Here is an 8845-nt window from a genome sequence, read left to right on the forward strand (position 1 = left end):
AATTTGGGTGAATCACGAAGCGTAATATGATGCCATTGAATCCAATCATGGTGGTAGAAATGTTTGACATATGGGGCATTGCTTTCATAGGTCCCAGTTTTCAACGGTTTCATTTATATTCTAGTTGCCGTGGACTACGTGTCTAAATGGATATAGGCCATGGCTTGCCATAGCAATGACCATAAGACAATTGTGTTTTTCATAAAAGAGTATATTTTCTGTCGATTTGGCATTCCCAAGGCCATCATTAGTGATGGAGGAACACATTTTTGCAACAGAGTGTTGCATCACAAGTAAAGAAGTATGGAGTTACACATAAGGTAGCAACTCTGTATCATCCACAAACTAGCGGACAAGTAGAAGTTTCTAATAGGGAAATCAAAAAGATCTTAGAAACAACTATAAATCCTGATAGGAAAGACTGGTCGAAGTGTCTATCTGATGCCTTATGGGCGTATCTGCTTTCAAAACTCCTACAGGTGTGTCTCCCTTTAGACTTGTATTTGGGAAGCCTTGTTATTTGCCCGTTGAATTGGAGCACCGTGCTATGTGGGCTATAAAAAGCCTTAACTTTAATTTTGATGAGGCGGGTGTCAAAGCTTGAAGTTGATTGAATGAGCTTGAAGAAATCCGTAGCGACTCTTATGATCTCGCAAAGGATTATAAAGCTAACATGAAACGTGTTCATGATAAGCAAATCTTACGCAAAGAGTTTGTGGTAGGTCAAAAGGTCTTACTATATAATTCCCGTCTACATATTTTTCTAGGGAAATTAAAAACCCGTTGGTCTGGTCCTTTTCTGGTTACTGAAGTCACCCCTTACGGGGCAATCACCTTGGTAAATCCCAAGGATAACAGTACCTTTCAAGTTAATGGCTAACAGTTGAAACATTTTCACGAGCTATTGTCCCCTGATGTAAAGGAAGTCTTTTTACAGGACCCTGTCTATGAGGACTGACCTTTTTATTGGTGTACTTCTTTGCATTTCCATATATTGGTAAGTGCACCACTCAGGTAACCGGGCCCTCCCTATGAAGTGTGTGGCTGTAAGTACCGGATCCTAAGTCCACGGTTAACATAATTCACCTTTTCCACTCTTGCATGTTTTCTCGATGTTTGAGTCATGTTCCTCTATGATGTGAATTATGCATTTATTGCCTTCTTATTTTTCTTATATTAAATTTTATTCATAAAAAATAAATAAATAAAAACTAAAAAATAAAAAATTGTTAAAATCACAAACATAGTAAGTTAAGAAGTCTCGGGAATTTGACTTTAAAAGACCCACTTTTTAAAACAAATTTTCTAAAACAAGTTGTCTAAAATTTGTTTGGGGGTGGGATGTCCGATTTCCATCCTGGATTGTTCAACTGTCCAATTGTGTTGTTTAGGCCGTTTAATCGTATTCCGATTCGGGTTGTCATTATCTATGAAATTAGATTTTATTCGTTCGCATAACTTACGTCATGCACATACTTCGCCCACGCCCAAAGTTAAAACCCACCCAAATCTCCTCCTAACTACAACCACCACCAACTTAAACAACCAAAAACCACCGAAAATTCAAAAATTTCGACTGCCACCACCACCACCGCGCCTCCTGCCATTATTTTTAGTTAGGGTGTTTCAAAACAAGTCCCCCTACCTTATTCAAACCCACACATCTTATAAAAACAACAATGGCTCAAAGACATCGGATCTTGCCGGAGCACGCTTTTACTGCCGACCACTTCGCGCCGTTTTACGGTGACAAAATGGTTAGAAGAGACTGGAGTGGTTTGTGGTACTCAACAGACGATTTTTACCACGAAGATTTAGTCCGAGAGTTTTATAGGACGAGGGAGTTGAATGGGAATTGAATTTTTGTTAAGGTGGCTGGGAGGATGAGAGAGGTTACTACTGGGTTGTTGGCTGAGATTTTAGGCATTCCACCTAGACACCATCTCGATGCCACATTACAGGATTCCCAGTTTACTGCTGTAGAACCTTTGATGAACGCGACTGTTGCGGAAGGGAACTACAATGTGAGCTCGCATTGTGTTCGCCAGTCGTCTCTCCGAACCAACCAACTAGTTGTAGCTCAGTGGATTGGTAGGAATGTCATAGGGAAGGAGAAAGTCAGCGATATCAGTCTGAACTGCTTTCACGTTCTATGGATACTCCAGGAGTAGAAGTATGAGTTCTGTATTTTGGATTTTTTGCGTAACATGATTATGGGAGTTGGAAAGAGTATTGCACCTCTCCCTGTTTTGATAACGAAGATCATGATAACCTTGAGAGCGACTCCGAGGTCTGATAGGATTTGCCTGAAGGAGCACCAAAATCATCATATTTATATGGAGTGTATCCAGAGAGTATGGAGGTTGCCTGAAGAGAGGGTAGTCGAGCAGACTGACTCGGAGGATGAGGATGACACGGCATGTTTTGATGCCGATGCCTTGGAGAGGTGTAGGTCGGATGTAGAACGCATGGATGTGATTCACCGTGGCATGCGTTCTCTCAATACTATTTGTGAAGACCTCCGAACTCGGCAGGCTACCATGCATCATAACTTTGAGACTCGTGCCCGCCGCGAGGATGAGCGGTGGGAACAGACGAGGGCCGAGATGGAAGCTCAGAGACAGTTTCTAGATGACATGCTTGCACGCTTCCCACCCTAGGGGGTTCTTCTTCAGAGGAGCAATCTGTGAGGCACGAGCGTCGTCGCCACAAGACGGATGGCTCTGGCCCATCGGAAGCCCAAGGGCCATCTACTTCTCGAGCGCATTCCACTACTAGCAGCGAGTGGTTTAGGGATCTAATGAGTTGATTTGTTTTATTGTATTTGTTTTTATTTAGTATGGATGTAAAAATATTAGTTTAGTAATTAAAATTGAGTTTGGTTGTCGTATGTTATTTGAATTCAATCTTAATATAAGTTTGTTAAGTTTGAATTATACGTTGTTTTATCATTAATCCCACCTTCCCGAATTGTTTGGGGGTGGTATTATTTTGCCTAGCATAATTCGTTATATGATTATCTATTTTAAGAAGTTGTTTTGGAGTAAGGGTTGAGAATATTGCCAATATGGGCATCGCTATAAATAGATATTGTGTTAGGATGAAATCTCGATAACTTAGGCAGTATCTAACCTAAATTCAACCTAAAAGATATTAGGTTTGTTTTGGAATAGAGAATATGGGTTGTTTCCATTTTCGGTTTTGGGAATTTTATTATTTCCGGCAATTGCCTTTAAACTTTTTGGTAACTTCTCGATTCATTTTAGCAACTTAAATCCTATAAAAACTTCATTCATTCTACACTCACAACCCCAACTACATCTCACATTCATCTCTCACGTTTCATTCCCACTTTACCTTATTTTTCCTTCAAGACTTCAGCCCTAACAGCCTCCCCCGGCGCTTTTCTTGGATGGAGGCCCGCCACTTTTAGAACTGTCGGAGAAATTCTACCCTGCGACCTCCAGCCCTCTCGAACAGGCGCCCAAAACACTGGAATTCCAGTTTTCATCATCCGCGGCGCCCATCCCAGCTAAAGCTAAAAGTGGCTACCTGCTTGAAGTGCCTGGAATTCAAAATTCAACAGGCGCACCAGCCCATCGAGCATACCTTGGCGCCTGCGCCTAACCTAATGGGCACCAAAAATTTCCAGTTTTCCGAGGGTTGTTCCAGGATAGTTGCAGCTATTCTATAGAGTAGTTTGGTGATGACTTCTCCTATAGTAATACCGAAGCAATCTTTCGAACACTTGTTGGGGAGCGAGTCTTATGGACATTGGTTCCGCGAGAGGATCATGCAGTTCGGATGGAGGCATCTTCTGGTAAGTGAAGACGACTCGTATTCACCTAAGCTTACTGAATTTTTCTACAATAATGTTAAGTTCTATTGTAACCAAGATGGAGAACAAGAATTCTCCGTCACTGTTGATGACACACCCTTAGAATTCAATAAGTATGTGGTAGCATTAGTTTCGAGAATACCAATACCTGATCCTATTCACATGTGGGGATATATGACCGATAATTCAGACCTCTATGACTATACATATTTCCATGAGTATTATGGGGGAGGGGTATTTCGTATAATGGACCAAGGGCGTTACAACATAGCCCTTGGTAGCCTGTCCCTAAATGTAGGCACTACCATGTTATTCATCCCGATGAATATTCTAGGAGTGGCGGTTTATACGCAAATAGTACCCTTTGGTGACGTTTTCCTTACTTTAGCTGAGGGACGTCACCGATATGACATTCCCCGAGTATTAGTGGCTAGTCTTAAGATAGCCCAAAGCATGCGACATAAGTATCTTCTTATGCCTATTTTGGTTTGCCGCATCATGCTCAATTGTCTACCTAAATTATGTACCCAGTTCACGGATTGGAAAAAGGTTGAAGTCATGAGACCCACCAATTGGGTGGTTTGCTCATTTCGAGTAATGAATTGGCCGAGATGGCAAGTGCAACCTCATTTGGTTGCTCCTTATACCCCATCAGACATAGTAACACTATACAGGTTAGCACAAGTTGACGACACATGGCGACGGGCTTGGCAAGTTATCATGGCATGGCAGGATACGAAGGAACCTCATCTCTTTGAAAAAGGAAATTAGGAGGACAATGTTTAAACGGGAGTGCAGGTCAGTGTTAGTTTCAGTTAGTGTCTGCTTATGTCTCAAGCAAATTTGTTTCTCATTAACCCTATTACGGGTGGAACTCTTATAGAGTTGCGTCAGTTTTCTTTTCTATATTAGTATGTTATAACCTTGTTTTACAGATGTTCTGGAATTTCACGCATTTCAATTAGGGCTGTTCACTAAAACCGAAAAACCGAACCGAAAAACCGAACCGAACCGCTCCGAACCGGCCGGTTCTAATGGTTTATTCACAGTTCGGTTCGGTTAACAGTTCTTATTTTGTAAACCGAATCATTTCGGTCCGGTCTTCGGTTTATGCTCTCGGTCAACCATTTAAACCGAACCGAACCGGCTATATACACCCCAAGAATTAGTATTGAAGTTTGACCGCATTTCTGGAAAGTCCAACCCAACAGCTCATGAAATGTGGCAGAAGGATAACTCTATTTATTAAGAAATGAAGAATAGAAAAGAGAAGAACTTTTGAAATCAAGAATTCGTTAGTCGCTTCATATAAGAAAAAGAAGTTTCCATCCAAATTAAATAATAATAATAAATAAATAAAATAAAATAAAGAGTTAGAACTCCAAAAAAAAAATAGAATCGAAGGAGTCAAAAGCCAAAGAAAAGAAAAATATGGCTAAGGATGGAAACAAAGTGTAGAAGCAAAAGGTAAAGAATAAGGTTTTCTCTAGTTACATAATATGAAGACTCTATTATCTCAGACTTGTTCTCTTTGAATATCCATTTCCTTCCTGCTTAAACCATCTCCTAATCCCCACAACACCTAATAAAGACCTCTAGTTCAATTAGGAATAGGTTAGTGTGATAGTAAGTGGCAGATGTGTTTGATCGACTCCGGTTTCCTTGTGTGCTATTGAGTTTGTACGGTAAAGTGTGCCCACTACACACTGGAGTAGCAAAACTTGATTGAAAAAATTAGAGTGGTTTTTGTCTTGACATTATGTAAGGACCTACTTAAGGACGCTATTCCAAGTTTTCAGAAACGGACCTGCTAGTTCATCTCATAGTATTACTCATTGTAAATATGTTTATTCGTAGATGATAGATTATTATGCATATATTAGCTTAGGTTTCAACTTGATTATTCTGTATTCATTTGCTAAGTGAGATGTATAGATAATTGAGACATAGATAAGGAAACAATAGTTTTATTTCTCGAAGTCGTTGTAGTATAGATGAAGTTTGTCGGTACCTTCATTTGGAAAACTCTCCGCAGGCTATAACTCGTCTACTAGGGAATTCCTAGTGGTTTAAGGCCTTGTTGTATATGGTCAATGTAATCGCACTCGGCGAAACGAGATTAGTTAGAACTCCATTTTTGGTCACTTATGCTAATTTCTCATATTTGCTTAAGGACAAGCAAAATGCTGTCTGGGGGTAGTTTGATAAGAGCCCAAAACTGTAGTTTTAATCCCTTAATAATACTACTTTTAGACCAATTATACGAGTAATAAATAAGAGTTAATGCTAATTACGTGCTTTTATATATTTCAGGCATGGAACTCAATTATGTGCAGAAATGTGACACTTTGGCAATATAAAGGAGCAAAGGGTTGGTTGCTAAGAAGTTCTGTGATAAAGGCCAAGATTCAAGGAGACAAGCCTTTATGAAGCCCGGTCAAAAGCTGAAAAGTCAACATGGGCAGAAACAGTGCACAAGTCAGCAAAACTTTTGAAGACCATATCTTTGGACTCTGGCCTCGGATTTGGGCCTACCTTACGTCAAAACGACTGGCTCAGAAAGAGCTTTCCAATGGTCTAAGCCTTAACCCAATCAGAGGAGCAAAAGTGGACAAAAAGTCTGCTAAAGTCAAAGCCTACTACAACAGGCTCTGTGGACTGAAGAAATTGGGCTTTGGGCTCAATTTTCCGGCCCAAAACATGGCTCCTCAGCCCATGCACGAAATTGTAGATCTGGTCTCCTCCTTTACACAAAACAAGACTTAGCTCTAAAGAAAGATATAGTTAGATAGCTTAGAATAGGAAGTAGCCATTAAAATAGCTTGTAGATCTAGTTTTTGAATTCAATTAGTTAAATTAATTAGTTTCATTCCTTGTTTTAGATTAATTCTTAGAATCATTGTTCTTCATTGATTAGATAAATAAAATAGTTTATTCTTGTTCATTTTGATTTTGTCATTTAAATTTGTAAATCTAATTTCAATTCTTGTTGTTATTCAATTCTTAGTTATTAATTAGATTTGAAGTATTGTTTAATCAAAATTAGTAAAGTTCAAATCTTTATATTATGTCTAGTGTTAATTCAATGGGAAATGATAGCTTGATGAATCAAGGCTAAACCTCCATTAGAAGGGTTGAAGAAGCCTTGATAAAACTTGATCTTTGTTAACTTAGAAATCGTCGTGAGAGTTTATTCCACTCTAGAAGGTCGTTGATTCACCATGAGAATGGGTGGACGACCTCACATGCTAGTTATTAATTGGTAGAGATGCCCTGTATAATTAGGGATTAGAATTACCATTTTGATATGCGAAGCATTGCAATTTGGATCACGACAAGTCTTTGTTAGTTGATTAAGTCGAGTTAAGGTGGATTCAATTCCCTTTAATTCTTTATCTAGATTCAAACCCCTAGCATCCTGTCATTTCGTTATTCGTATCTTGTCATTTGAATTTATATCGTAGTATAAATTCTCTCGTAAATCTCTCATTGACTTTGGATAGACCATCAATTATAGAAAACTTGAATGTTAAAGGACTAGGAGTTGAACGAATCTTCTATTCCAACTCTACGTCAATAGATTCGAGAGTAGAAAACAAATATCTTTGATAAGTAACAGTTCAGTTTATAGTTTTACTTGCGTTTAGAGTTTCATCGCTTTATTTGTGAGTAAGACTATCTTTTTATCGTTTATCAATCACTAATGTTCATGTCCTTAACACCTTCACCTATTTCCACTCTCCCTTGCTCGGACTGATTTTTTTGCAAAAAATCATTGCGGATGTCAGTGTTAGATATGCCTTTTGTTAAGTGATCCCCTGCTCTTCTCTCCAGTTCAGGCTGACTTCGATTAAGAAAGCAATCTAGGTGTTCAGAATCGGACAACTGCAGTCCAACACCTTCTTTGGGGTTGGGTTGGCTACCATTCAGTATGTCACTATTGCTATATGACGAGGACATTGACTGGAGATCAGCTACTTTGCATGGAGATCTCAGCTTCTCCACTATGGTAGTGTTAATGTCTTCCAAAGTGTCCTTAACACTTTTCTGGGCTTCAACATCATTTTCGTCTACGGTTTGAAAATAAACAAATTTTTAGTGACATTTATTACGTACAGTATCACCACTTATATATCAAATTAAGCCTGTAAATGAAACAACATAAATCATACCCGTCCATTGATGGTCCCTCCAACAACACCAGCTTGGTCTGAATAAGGAATGGTGTTATCTAGAACAACATGTAACATCTATGTCTGGCCCCAACTAATATTAGCTTCATCTTCGGGCAAGTCACACAAACGACATAAAGGACTCGATAGAGACTCTTCTTCAGTGACATTAGCAATGGGGCTATCATCGGGAAGACTTTCCTCAAAAGTTTATGTCGCTTGCCCACGACTTTTACTCCTACGGCCTTCTTCTTCTTCGAGGGAAACTTCTTTGAAGGGGACACAACTTTTATAGCTTCTGCTTTCTTCTCAGAGGGGGAGATAGCTTTTACTCCTTCTGCCTTCTCCTTCGAGGGCGACTTCTTTGAAGAGGTCACAACCTTTACAGCTTCTGCTTTCTTCTTGGAGGGGGGGGACGACTTTTCCTCCTTCTACCTTCTCCTTCGAGGGCAACTTCTTTGAAGGGGGCACAACTTTGATAGCTTCTGCTTTCTTCTCATAGGGGGAGGGGATGACTTTTACTCCTTCTACCTTCTTCAAGGCTGACTTCTTCGAAGGGGGCACAACTTTTAGTGCTACTGCTTTCTTTTCGGTAGGGGGGACAACTTTTACTGCTTCAGTTTTCTTCTTAGAGGGGGGGACGACTTTTATTGCTTCTGCCTTCTTCTTTGAGGGGGAACGACTTTTACTGCTTCTACCTTCTTCTTTGAGGGGGGTACTACTTTCACTGCTTCTGAGTTCTTCTTCAAGGACGCCTCAGCAATAGTTGGTTTTTTGTCTTTCTTAAGAGCACCTCTAGCTCTCTTAGAAGTCGGCTATTTTCCGAAGTCATCCT

Source organism: Coptis chinensis, chromosome 9 (assembly GCF_015680905.1).
Source record: "Coptis chinensis isolate HL-2020 chromosome 9, ASM1568090v1, whole genome shotgun sequence".
Classification (NCBI taxonomy): Eukaryota; Viridiplantae; Streptophyta; class Magnoliopsida; order Ranunculales; family Ranunculaceae; genus Coptis; species Coptis chinensis.